We start from the raw sequence: 14,792 nt of genomic DNA on the forward strand, positions 1-14,792 counted from the left end.
TGAGGGTGTATTTGAACAAACTAGAGGTGACCGATTCTGAAATGGTTGATGAGATAATGAACAGAGTTATGGGGTGGGCCAAAGATGTCACGAGAGTATGGCTGCGTGTGAGGGACCGAGAAGTCAGGAACAAGGAACACCAGCTTTGTAATGAAAAAATGGGGTTTATTTGAACCCAAAAAGAAAAGACAACTTTACAACTCATAAACTTCTTACAACAAAAATAAATAAAATAAACAAACAGAAAATGAAATCAGGAAACAATTAAACAAACAACCAAACAAACTAAAGCTGACCTCTGAAATGAACAAAGCAACAGCTTATAAAGGAAAGGATGGGCCCATTACAAATTAAGAGGGAAAACAATTTAACTACTCATTCAACATACAACCTTACATATATCAAAATCAGGACAAAAATAGAAAGAAATCAATTAATAAAAGATATTAACATTCCTTCCTCCCCCGGACCACTCCCAGCAATGGTATGTCCGGGCGGAACCAATAACCCTTAAATCTCCGTTCCTGCCTGGACTCTAATTCTCATCGCGCCAGGATACGGCCGTCGCTTTCCCCATGCCAGGATACGGCTGCAGTGGACCATGCCTGAAGGTCACCGGTAAACTTAAACTCAAAATAGAGACAAATATAAGTGACAGATACAATGTAACTAATTTGCGTGCACTTCAAATCAGTAACAAAGTAAATAAAAATGTGTTGTAAATGTAAACTTAACAATAAAGAATTAATGGATGTTGTTTGTTCCGTGTAGTTATTGTCCCATTATACTAAACAAATAAATGTGAATGACAAAATAAGGAAAGAAACTTAAGGATTCTTAAATGAATAAATTAATGTCTGTGTAAATGAATGTGTGTGTGTGGGAGCGATGACACAACATTGCCCCTCTTGTGCGGACTCCACCTGGGCCGTCACACTGCGCAATGGTTCAACAACTCCTACTGTTGACTCAGTATTTTCTGTTTTGAAGCAGCACTTCAGGGACCAGAGCAGTTCGGGTATTCCGTTGGCTGACTTCTATTCTGTGAGACCATATCCCAGAGAAAGCGCTTGGGATTATTGGATAAGACTAAACAAGGCAGCAGATGTAGCTGAGCAAAGTTTAAGACTGGAAGGTAGAACTCTGGATAACAGGAGCAAAGAGGTAGCAGTTATGTTCATTCGCTACTGTCCTGACAAAGAGTTAGCTTTTGTTTTCAAGAGTAAACATGTACAGTCATGGGCTGCATCTGAGGTACAAGAGCAGCTTGATGAGTTGTTAAGAGAACAGAAATTAGAAAAACAAGCTGTCAAACAATTTACCGCTGCTGTCGCAGAGCCAGAAGTTGATGTGACTATCTCACCTTCTAAGTCTGAACAGAGTGCAGGCGTAACTGAAGAGAATGCATTAGACAAAGTATTGTCTTTGTTGGAGAAAGCATTAGTGTGCAACACTCAGTCTATGCGGGGCCCCTGGCCTAAACAAACAGGCAATATGGGTCGAAAATGAGCACAGCACGACTGCTCATTGTAAAATGTATAACTTGTGTTTCAAGTGTTTTGCTGCTGGACACGTGAGCTACAACTGTGATAGTAATAGAACTACGTCCAGGGTGGGCTCCGGTCAGCAAGACAAAGTAACGTTTCAGGGAAACTAGACAGCTCCCTTCAGGCAGAGGACGAGGTGGGGCTGTGTAGTAATTCCTCTGAGACGGTTTATTCCTTTTTTTGTGAAAGTATTGGCAAAACAATAACAGTAATTTTTCAGAACACCATGCAAGTTAAGCAAAGTAACAGTTTGTTTTATGCAAGTGTGTTACTACAGGATAATGTTGAGCTTCAGGGGATGTTGGACAGTGGCTCCATGGCAACCACTCTGAGCACGGACATAATTCCTCAACTCAGAGATGCTAGGGTACTGGACCAGGATATCCTGAGTTCTTCAGATATTGTCTTGGTGGGTTGCGGTGGAAAACAAACTACTCCAGATGGTGTATGCAATCTGAAGCTTGAAGTTTACGGGGTCAGTTTTAATGTCCCAGTTTTGATTGTGAGGGGTCAAAAGGACCCAATCATACTCGGCACGAATGTCCTAAAACCTCTAATAAGTCAGATGAAGCATACAGACCAATTTTGGAGGGTGGTAAATAGACCTGACTCTGCTATACAATCTGAAAATAGCCATTTTTACACATGCTTTCGAGTATAGAGAGATGGAGGGGTGATTCGATTCCTGACAGGGTGGGCACTCTGAGACTGAGGTCAGCTGTGACACTCCGGCCTATGAGTGAACACCTGGTTTGGGGTCGTTTGCGTCCAGGGTCAATGTCACGGACCAAGTAGTCCGGCAATGAGGAAAACAGGAGTTTCTTGTTTAAAAATGTTTTTTTTTTATTTACCCCCAAAATACTAAACAATAGAAACCAAAATGTTAACAACTAGGCCTATAAAAGAGGTCAACAAAATATAACTATAATCAAAACAGCATACAACAAAACAGGCTATGAACTGAACAAACTGACCTAACTGAATGAGACACAAGGGAACATATATAGTGGCTTGGCCAAACCAATTTACACATAAAGGAAAAACAAAATGGACGACTAATACAAACAACTACAAAGTAAAACAAACTAAACCCAAAATCCCCCTCCAACATGACAGCACATGGTATGGCTTAATTGGAAGGTCACAGGATATCACAGTCCTCCACCTTTGGCCATGCCTTTCTTCCCTCAGGACAGACCCTTGCTGGTTATTCATCCTGTGTGACTTGGGCCATCACACCCCCCCTTCAGGACTCTCACTGGTACTGCGAGAGAGGTAGTCTGCGGTAACGTTCACTTTGCCAGGGATGTGCTGGATGATGAAGCGGAAAGGTTGTAATGCCAGATACCAATGAGTAATCCGGCCATTAGTGTCCTTCATTCGTTTCATCCACTGTAGAGCTTTGTGGTCGGTCTCAAGGGTGAATTCTCTGCCCAGGAGGTAATAACGGAAGGAGTCGAGAGCCCACTTTATAGCCAGCGCCTCCTTTTCCACCGTTGAATACCTCCCCTCCCGGGGGAACATTTTCTGGCTGATGTAGGCAACTGGATGGTGGTCGTCTGGTGGTCCCTGGAGAAGCACCGCCCCCAGTCCCCTATCGGAAGCATCTGTTTGCAGAATAAAGTCGTCATCAAAGTGTGGACTATGAAGAGGAAGAAGGTGGAGCCTCAGGAGGGACTGAGGACACAGATGGTAAGGAGCCAACTCTGTCTGACTTGATGGCCATTTTTCAGGCGCATATGGGGCAGTAGGATGCTCGAGAGGCAAAGCAGAATGAGGTAACTGCAAGACAAGAACAATGTTTTAAAACTCTTCAACACCAGTTTCAGCTTTTGCAGTTAGAAGTTCAGGCCTGAACATCTGTGGCGCCAACTCCTCTTTTAGAGGACTCTGATTCAGCAGAGAGGGAGGTTCAATCATCCACTGTGCACCCTCTGCCAGACCAAGCAGTAGCTGAGAATGTTGTCTCCTGAGCTGCAGGTCTGGGTCTGAAAGCATGACCCAGATTCAGCCATGGAGGCTGCTAGACTGGCTGAGGTTTTTGTGGCTGCCCGAAAGAAGGGACAACCATGGAGCTACAACTCATGGAGAACTGCGAAGGACAATCGCAAACCAACATACCGTCCAGGCACCGGGGTGGGTAAGTTTCCCATGAGGGAAAGCCAGCCAGCTAACGGACCAGTAAAATCCTTAGGGAGGAAGCCAATCTGCTATCTTTGTGGAGTAGAAGGCCATACGAAACCTATGTGCCCAAAAAACTCAGTTAATATGACTCAGATGTGCTTTGTACCGCGAACTCAGTAGGAACCTGAGCTCAAGAAGGTCCAGTCTATTAAAATGAAAAATATTGAAGTTAATGGAATAATGATCAAGGCTCTGCTTGATTCCGGAAGTGATCAGACTCTTGTGCACAGGAGGTTTGTACCTCCCAATATAATTAGCATGGAAGACACCATACCGATCTGTTGTGTACATGGGGATGAAAAGAGCTATTCAACAGCTGACATGTACATAAAGGTAGATGGGCAAACTTACCTGTTGAATATCGGGGTTGTCGATAGCTTACCTTTTCCTGCTGTGCTAGGGAGAGACCTTCCAGGGCTGTTTGATTTGATTGAGTCAGACCAATGCCAAAAATGTAATGCAGTTTTTACCAGAGCACAGGCAACGAAATCCAATGACTACTCTGAGACTCTATGTACCCTGCCTTTCTACAATGAGGAGTTGGAGACAGCACCTGGGAAGTCTCGGAAAACTCGCATACAGAGGTGGCAGGAGAAGTTCCAACATAAAGTGGTGAAACCACCAACCCATCCTGAACCAGAGTTACCCTTAGGATTTCAAATGCCAGAGAACCTAATCGAAATGCAGAGAGCTGATCCATCTTTAGTGTCTCTCTTTCAGAAAGCTGAGGGGAAGGAGCCAGGAGCTGGGCAAGACTCCAACAGAGATGAGTATATTCTGCAAAATGGAATGCTCTACCGTCAACAGGGGTCAGTGTTGCAGTTAGTGGCTCCCCAAGCGACTAGACATACCATACTCACCATGGGGCACTCTGTTCCCTGGGCTGGCCACCTGGGTAAGCACAAAACTGCAGCACGTATCAAACGCCATTTTCACTGGCCTGGCTTAAGCAGAGAAGTAGCTGAATTCTGTAGAAGCTCCCCTCCGACCCTTACCCATCATTGGCACCCCATTTGAGCGCCTGGGAATGGATATTGTGGGTCCTGTTGAGAGGAGTAAATCAGGGAACCGGTACATGCTGGTCATAACAGACTATGCTACAAAATACCCTGAAGTTTTTCCACTGAAGTCTATAAAAGCAAAATCAGTGGCTTTCTGTTTGGTGCAGTTCTTTTCCAGAGTGGGTCTCCCTTCTGAAATACTAACTGATCAAGGAAATAACTTTATGTCTACACTGTTAAAACAGGTGTACCAATTACTCGGTATAAGGAGCCTGAGAATCACAGTCCTCCACCTTTGGCCACGCCTTTCTTCCCCCAGGACAGACCCTTGCTGGTTATTCATCCTGTGTGGCTTGGGCCATCACAGTCAATATTGTCTGTAGGGAGCACAGTAGTCATTGAACCAAGTACTTCACGTTGCGTGCATCGGAATGTGCTAGTTGGGAGGGTTGTTTCACCTTTGTGGGGTGATGGTTGGCTGCCAGTAAAGATGATCAACCCGACAAACGCAGAAATTGTGTTGAGGAAAAATGCGAAAGTGGCGGATGTGTATCCTTGCGTGGCTTTGGAGGACCTTGAACAAACAACTGACAGGGTGGTTTGTCAAAATGCAGGTGCGGTACAAAACAAGCTTGTTGACCTAGTTGAAAAATATGAGTGTGTGTTTTCCAGGCACAGTTTGGACTGTGGCGAAGCAAAGGGATTTTGTCATCGTATCAGAGTTACAGATGACAGACCCTTTCGTATCCCATACCGCCGTCTCTCTCCTGCCCATTACTTGAAGTTGAAAGAGACTTTAGATGAAATGGAGGACAAGGAAATTATAAGGAAGTCAAGCAGTGAGTTTGCGTCACCATTGGTCTTAGTGTGGAAGAAAAATGGTGACTTAAGGGTATGCACTGATTTCCGATGGTTGAATGCACGCACAGTGAAGGATGCTCATCCTCTTCCTCACCAAGCGGATGTGCTTGCAGCAATAGGTGGGAACACATACTTTAGTACCATGGATCTGACTTCTGGGTAATATAACATCCCATTGCACGAAGATGACAGAAAGTTCACGGCGTTCTGTTCACCACTGGGGCTCCATGAATATAATCGATTACCCCAGGGACTGTGCAACAGCCCAGCAACATTTATGAGAATGATGCTGACTGTGTTTGGTGACCAGAACTTCTTGAGCCTTCTTTGTTATTTAGATGATTTATTGGTTTTCGGGAAGACTGAAGAAGAGAGCTTGGAAAGGCTTGAGATGGTGTTTCAGCGTCTTAAAGACCACAATTTGAAATTGTCTCCTTCAAAATGTAGGTTTTTGAGGAAGTCGGTAAAATCTTTTGGTCATATTGTGTCTGAAGAGGGGGTGTCCAGTGATCCATCAAAAATGTATACCATTGTGATCATGTCTGAGAGAGATTTGATGGAGAGTGATTGTGTTACTCCATCAGCAAGTCAAATCAGGTCCTTTCTAGGTATGGTGGTGTACTACCAACATTTCATAGAAAATTGTTCTATAGTGGCTAAACCCCTGTTTCAGCTTTTGACAGGACAGAAAAGACCTAGACTGGGGAGAGGGGTGAAATGACTGAAGAGAAGTCATACACTTTCTCCAACGGATTGGACTGATGACTGCAGAGCAGCTCTGGAGAGTTTAAAGTCTGCTTTGGTGAATCAGGTTTTGCTTGCGCACCCAGATTTTTTGCCTTTGTGTCAAAGTCTTTAAATCATGCGCAGTCGAAGTACCCAGCACACAGACTTGAGTTTTTGTCGATGAAGTGGGCTATTTGTGATAAATTCAGCCACTGGCTGCGGGGACACAGGTTTACTGTGTGGACTGATATTAACCCACTTAAGTACATTCTCACAAAGCCCAAGCTGGATGCATGTGAACAACGGTGGGTAGCGAAGTTGGCGCCTTATGATTTTGATATTCAGTATATCCCTGGGCCGAAAAATGTTGTGGAAGATGCATTAAGCAGGGAACCATTTGCGACTTCGAGAATTTTTCACAGACTGACGAGGACACCTTATGACATTTTGCTGCATGAGGCTGAGTCCGTTGCTGTTGAGCAGGTGCAGGACATGTTCCATCTTTCGTGTGAATGTCTGGATGGCGAAGCGGTGGATGGGCTATCAGAGCCTACTAATGTAGGTACAAATGTAAATGTTGGGTCCACTTACCTTTCTGGGAAAGTCTCTCACCAAGATTTGTCTGCTGTTCTTCATTCTCACCATAACTGGGAACATGGTGCAGACATTAGAAGTATGTCGTATGTTCAGCACTTAAAGAGTTTGACGGACATAGAGCAGAGTGAGCTCTGTAGCCTTACTCATGATGAATTGCTGGAAAAGCAGAGTCAGGATCCTGTGCTTGGTAGAGTAATGTACTTTGTGGAGAGAGGAAGATGTCCGTCTCGCAGAGAAAAAGTGTTTGAGTCTAAAAGAACGGTGAAAATACTACGCCAATGGGGTAAACTTACCTTAAGGTTGGGTGTTTTGTACAGAGTTTCTAAGAATCCAGTGTCTAAGAAAAAGACTTACCAGTTTGTGGTGCCAACAGCTCTTCGAGGTACTGTTCAGAAGGGGGTGCATGATAACGCTGGTCATCAGGGTCAGCATCGCACACTATGGTTGGCTAGGCAGCGGTTTTTCTGGGAATCTATGGAGGTGGATATAAAGACATATGTCAGTGAGTGTAAGAGGTGTATTTTGAGTAAGAGGCCTGAGCCAGAGGCAAGGGCTCCACTCGTATCAATTCATACGAGTGCCACCCTTGAAATGGTGTGTATTGACTTTTGGTCAGCGGAGGATTCTAACAACAAAACAGTAGATGTGTTAGTGGTCACTGACCATTACACAAAGCTCGCTTGTGCTTATGTGTGTCCAAACCAGACTGCGGAAGCTGTTGCATGTGTCTTGTGGAACAAGTTTTTCTGTATTTATGGGTTTCCGGGTCGAATACATTCCGACAGGGGTGCAAACTTTGAGAGCTCCCTTATCGGGGAGCTGTTGAGATTGTCGGGTGTGGGAAAATCACACACAACCCCATATCATCCCATGGGTAACGGACAAACTGAGAGATTCAATCGTACGCTGGGTGATATGATTTGTTCGCTGCCTCCAAGATCTAAAGTCAAGTGGCCGCAGATGTTAAACACACTTACTTTGGCGTACAATTGTACAAGACAGGAGACCACTGGGTTCTCACCATTTGTCTTGATGTTCGGCCGAACACCAAGATTACCTGTGGATATTCTGTTTGAAAATGTTTTGTTGAATAGTGAGACCATTAATGTTCACAAGTATGTTCAGTCTCTTGAGAAAGACTTGAGGGAAGCAATGGTAATCACACAAGAACATGCAAGCCGACAGCAAGCCAAACAAGCAGAGTATTATGATCGAAAGGGTAAAGGTCATTCTCTTGAGTTGGGTGACCGAGTACTCCTTGCGAATAAGGGTGAACGTGGGAAAAAGAAGTTAGCGGACCGATGGGAAAAGGTGGTGTATGTTGTTGTGGGAAAAAGGGGCACACTGAACACTTACCAGATAAGGAATCCTGGGACAGCTCGTACTAAGACGGTACACCGTAATCTATTGATGCCTGTCAATTTCCTACCGGTACCAGCTTGGAGTGATGGTAGTGATGTTGATGATGATGATGTCGAAGATTCCACCGTCTGTGTATCATGTGACGGAGATGATCAAATTCAGATCAATGATCGAATCTCTCGCTGGGTGTCTGATCTTAATGCTGCGACAGACGTAACAAAAATAAAGACTGTGGAGTGTTCTAATGCTGATCAGAGTGATGCAGTTGGTAACATGCTTGTGGAATGCGACACTGAGACAGATGGAATGCCTGTGTGTAAGACCAATTCAGACAACTTACCCGGCTCTACTTTGTCTGTATGTTCATTGTTTTCTGATGATTTTTCTGTATCAGCAGTTCTAAGTGATAAGTGTGATTTTGAAGCCGATGAGTGTACTTCAACTGTTGCAGAAACTCCTATGACAATGCCAAGTGTGCAAGATCAGAGGAATGAAAGAGTCTCTGGTATACAAAATGATTTTAGGTCAAGATTCTGGAGGTCGGACAGACAACCCATAAAATTAATTTATTAGCTGATGATGTTCTTTTATATTTAACAGACCCTTCTCACTCTCTCACTCGATTACAGGATTTATTAGACACCTATAGTATTGTTTCAGGATACAAAGTAAATTATGATAAAAGTGAAATATTCCCCTTAACAACATTTAATTATCATGCGTATCAAGGTGCATCCACATTCAAATGGGCCCCAACTGGAATAAAATATCTTGGTATAGTTGTGGATAATAACTTAAAAAATTTTTATAGATTGAATTATTGTCCACTACTTAAAAAAATTGAGGAAGATTTACGCAGATGGATTAGTCTCCCCATCACCTTGATAGGGAGAATTAATTGCATTAAAATGAACATTCTACCAAGATTGCAGTATCTTTTCCAATCATTACCTATTCCATTACCCCAAAACTTTTTCAAAACTCTTAATAAAAATGTAAGACAGTTCATTTGGAGCAACAAGGTACAAAGGATATCTTTGGAGAAATTAACTTGGAACTATCAGTCAGGGGGACTACAATTACCCAATTTTAGAAAATATTATTTTGCTGCCCAAATGAGATTTCTTTGGTCTATGTCTGAGAAAGACTTTCCATCCTGGGTTTATATTGCATTTCACTCCTTGAAAGATAACTCCTTTAGCGAATTTGTGTACAAATACAACTACCGAATTTTATCAAGGAAAACTGATAACCCAATTCTGTTACACCTTATTAAACTTTGGTATGATGTACATAAGACCATCGGCAAGGAGATAAGAGTGTCGCCAAAGTCACCTTTAAAATAAAAAACAAGCTTATCCCGATGACGGTAAATAACAAGATCCTGGAGGCGTGGTATCACAGTGGAATTCATACTTAGGAGGATTGTTATGAGGATGGACTTTTCATGTCCTTTGAACAATTAAGGAGGAAATATAACCTGCCCAGCAATCCTTTTTTTTGTTACCTTCAATTGCGATCTTTTTTGAGGAGCACTTTGAACAACAGCATGACTCTGCCCATGCTCACGGAAATGGAGAAATTGATGCAAGAAAGTGGACAATGTAAGCTTATCTCTAAAGTGTACTCTTTGCTGATATCGGAATGTCCTAAACTTGGTTTGTATAGGTCTAAGGGGAAGTGGGAATCAGACTTAAATACCACAATTGAAGACCAACTTTGGTCAGAGTTGTGTAAAAACAGTTTATCTGCCACTATTAATGCACGGTATAGACTTATCCACTATAATTTCCTCCATCAGTTGTATTTAACTCCGGAGAATTCATAAGTTCAAACCTGAGCTATTTGATGCATGCTTCCGCTGTACGATAGAGGTGGGCACCTTCCTACATTGTACTTGGTCGTGTGTAAACGTACGAGATTTCTGGATTGACTTTTGTAGTGTCTTGACTAAGATTACACAAATTTCATTACCGGTTGACCCAGAGTTTTGTTTGCTGGGAAACGTCATGAAAATTGATAAAATATTAAACAGGTTTCAGAAACATTTTCTGGAGATAGCTCTGGCAGTGGCTAGAAAATGCATTGCTGTCTCATGGAAGTCTGATTCCCCTCTATCTATAACTAGGTGGTATTTAGAAATGAATAGATGTGTGCCATTAGAAAAAATAACATATAGCATTAGAAAGGGATACAATACCTTTATTAAAATCTGGCAACCCTATCTAGATTATGTGGATAATGTGATATTAGAATGTGATTGACCTCGAAGACATTGTTACATTACATATCTACTGTAGAATATTGGAGCACCTTTTTGGGGAGGGGGGTTGTTGTTTTTTTTACATTTTTTTTTATTTTTTTTTTAATTTTACTGTTTTTGTTTGTTGTTTTTGTAAACTGAAAAACTGAAAATAAAGTATTCCAAAAAAAAAAAAAAGATTTGGGAGACTCATCAAGCCAGTTGACAGACTTATACAGACAATGTCTACACAGGGAGTATATGTAATTCATGACATTTAAACCATTAAATTAGAAAGAACAAAAAGGTTTGTTAAAGGGTGGATTAACAGAATTTATTTCTTTGTTTTTTGTTTTTACTAATTACATGTTTTGTGAGTGATGTAATTTACAGGTACATTGTTGGTGTCATAAGTAGAACTATGTAAAAGGCATAGTTTTCTATGGGTATTTTGGGGATTAGCTACCCCTGGGATACCTTAATCTCAAAAGAGAGTTCAGAACTGAACGGATCTAAAGTGATTTCAGATATGGTGACATTGTTAATTTGCGAAGACTTTGTATGTACTTCATAATCTGGTGTAAAACAGTGGGGGTGGATGTAGCAGGGATATGTTGTTACACCAGATTATAAATCATTTTTGTTATTTTAATTTGTTATTCTTTTTAATTATTATTATTTGTTTTTGGGGTGTTTTATTTTGAAAGAATATTGCGTGCTCTTATGAAAGGTAATGATCTCTGTATGCACGTCGGCTGACGTCATACGTAGGTGAGAGATTAAAATAGCAGCGAAATCAGAGTTCGTCCTCTTTCCTGCAATGCTATTAGAGAGGAAAGGCAAGAGAGAATATGTTGCAGATATCAATGCCTGTCTGTTTATGTGTTTTATCACACAGGTGCTATAATTAAATCACCTTTGGCACGACCAGATTAGTGTGGAAAATTGTTTATTAAACATATCATAGAATAAAAATAACACAACGCAGAGGAACAACCACTACACTGAGGATTGGTTCTCTTACGAGAGGTTCTCTCGTATTGCGTAAGCTAGCTTACGCTACGGGAAAGATTCATCTTTTCTGAGATATTGAAGCCAAAAAATTATCCTTAATTTTTGTATCCATTGTCAACGCAGTGCGGCAGCTGCAGACCTTGAGCGGGCTAGCTAGCGAGCTCATAGGTTGCTCTGCGGCAACTGCTGCAGCCTATAGACGAGCTTGGGCTAACTCGCGATCCAATGAGAGGCGTCCACGCCACTGCATCAAAGCCCGCCAAAAGGGCGTGACTAGAGTGCATATAAGCGTAGTTCAGTAGGCTGGAACCCTGATTTTCATCTCTTCAGCGAAGCTCTCCGCGATCGCTGACCTGGAAGCCGGCCGCCGCTTGAGGGGCATCTAGCAAGCGTGGACAGCGCTAGAAGAAGCCGGCCGCCTCAGCCACCTTCAGCCATCCTGCGAAGCTACGCCATCCGACGACGTATCCTTTTATTAAGCAAGCTAGTTCTCACGAACTATTCACAAAAGAGTACGAGCGTCTTTTTCAAGATGCCTCGCTCCACTTGCGCCTCATGTCGCGCCCTTCTCAGCACAGGAGACCGCCACATCATCTGGCGCTTCTGCCTGGGACTGGGGCACGCAGAGCTCGCCCTCACTGAGGGCGGATGCGATTTCTGCGAGGAGCTACCGATGTCGACCCCGCGGGCTCGACTCGAGCGGTCAAAGCAGAAACCGCCGCGCCGCCTTACCCTCAGCCGCTCAGGAAGAAGCGCCGCTCACAAAGGCTGCCGGAAACTGTGGTTGAAGCGACTGCCTCGCCGAGCCTCTCCTCGAAAGCATCGCTTTCACCCTCCCCGCCCCGGACGCGCAGTTGCCGCCGAGCGGCCGCGACTGCTGCCATCTCGGATGACGGCGGAGGATAAGGGCTGCTGTTCCATCATGGCTTCGACAGCGAGGAGTGGACAGGCTCCCAAGCCTCCTCCTCAGCCCAGGAATCCAGCAGGACCCGCGCCGAGTCGGCGGGAGTTAACACGCCTCACACAGGCCGCCGACCGCCTCGGGCTCGAGTGGTCACCGCCCCTGAGCAGGCACCCAACAGACTCGACGGCTGCTTTCTTCAAAGCCATCGCCGCTCTACACCCGCGGCCCGGCCGCTCCCTTCCTGCCGGAATTACATACGGAGCTTGCAAAGTCGTGGAACGCCCGTTTTCAGCCAGGACCCGCTTCACACGTCTCCACCTCTCTCGCGTCGGTGGACGGCGCCACTGAGAGAGGCTACTCCTCCATCCCCCGGTCGAGGACTCGGTAGCAGCACACCTTTGTCCGCCCTCCGCGAGATGGCGTTCCAAGCCTGTGCTCCCGTCTAAGGCCTGCAGAGCGACTTCGCCTATGTTGGCCGCGCCTATTCCGCCGCCGGCCAAGCCGCATCTGCTCTGCACTCAATGGCCATTTTACAGATCCTACAAGCAGACCTTCTTCGGAGTGGGATGAGAAAGGCAGGCACCCAGAGGCTGTTACTGATCTACGGCGCGACAGACCTCGCCCTTCGGCTACCAAAGCTGCAGCCCAAGCTCTAGGGAAGTGCATGGCCTCGCTGACTGTGACCGAGAGACACTTATGGCTAACACTAGCCGACATGGGAGAAGCAGAGCGCTCCACGTTCCTCAACGCACCGCTCTCTCCAACCGGTCTCTTCGGCTCCGCGGTGAGTGGCATTGTTGACCGCTTCTCAGAAGTCCAGAAAGCCACCCAAGCCATGAACCTCTTCCTGCCGCGTCGCTTAGCTCCTCTGCAGGCCGCTCACGTGATCAGCCTCCTGCACGAGCCTCTTCACAGCGCCCAGTTCAACAATCTCAGACTTCTCAGCGTCGACAGGGCGGCCGCCTCGATCAGCGCTCAGACAGCCGCCGCAGACCGCCTCCCGCGGGCCTCGATCTAAGGTAACGCTGAAACCCGAGCAGCCAAGTCTTCCTAACTGTGTTGAACAAACGACGGCTCAGTCCCGCCGCGCCGGACCACTGTCAAAGCTTTACCCCTGTCAGTCCCCTTCTCTCAGGCTACTACAGTGGTGAATTTAGCAGCCAACAAGCCGGTGACACTGCCCGCTTGCTCAGCACTCAAACGCCGCTTTCACGGCGACCCAAATAAATCTTGTAAAGAGCAAACATGTCTTATGTGTAGAAAAAGTACCCACAACCCAGTGTTCGCCCCTACACACAAGCATAACACATCCCGTGCCCCTATCAGAGCACGCTCTCATAAAGCGGTTACTGAACCGCTCGAAGCGCCAGAGTCAATGAAGGCGCCACAAATGCGTCGCGCGCCCATTCTCTGCCCGCTCTGTCACACGACCAGCCCTATGTGTAGAAAATGTGCCCACAATCCAGTGTTCACTTCTGCACACAAGCACTGCATGTCTCGTGTCCCCACCAGAGCACGCTCACATAAAGCGGTTACTGAACCGCTCGAGCGCTAGAGTCAATAAATGCGCCCACAAATGCGCGCGCGCGCCCATTCTCTGCCCGCTCTGTTACACGGCCAGCAACCATTCCTCTGTGTGTAAGTCCCGTGCCCATGACTATGCTTAGCGATCACGTAACAGATGTGACTCTTTCCCCATTCATTCCAATCGGAAGTCACTCACAAAACAGCCTGTTCATGCTGTCTGCGAGCAATCATGCATGAACACACTAAACGCGCTCACACATTTTGTTCAGCGTCTGTGTGCGGCAATCAGAGCGAATTGGCCATTCACCCTCTAGCGTTACGCTTCAAAGCGTGGGAAGCTATTCCAGGGATATCCAAGTGGGTGTTAAGCACAATACAACAGGGCTATTTGCTACAGTTCGATCGCCGCCCCTCGCTTCAGAGCGCGCTCGAAACCACTGTGAACACGGAAGCAGCGTGCATGCTTCGTTCAGAAATAGCAAGCCTTCTGTGCAAAAGGGCCATAGAAAAGTGCCACCCTCTCTGAGCGAGTCGGGGCTTTACAGCCGTTATTTTCTTGTTCCCAAGAAAGACGGCGGCCTCAGACCCATATTAGATCTCAGGGTTTTGAACAAGGTGCTTGCAAAAGACCGTTCAAAATGCTTACAATCAGGAAACTCCTCGCGCATGTGCGCCAGGGGACTGGTTTATTTCTCTCGATCTGAAAGATGCATACTTTCAGATTCAGATAAATCCCCGTCACAGGCCATTCTTGAGATTCGCCTCGACGGCCAGGTTTATCAATACACCGTCCTTCGCTCGGCCTGTCCTTAGCACCCGTACTTTCA

Source organism: Xyrauchen texanus, chromosome 33 (assembly GCF_025860055.1).
Source record: "Xyrauchen texanus isolate HMW12.3.18 chromosome 33, RBS_HiC_50CHRs, whole genome shotgun sequence".
Classification (NCBI taxonomy): Eukaryota; Metazoa; Chordata; class Actinopteri; order Cypriniformes; family Catostomidae; genus Xyrauchen; species Xyrauchen texanus.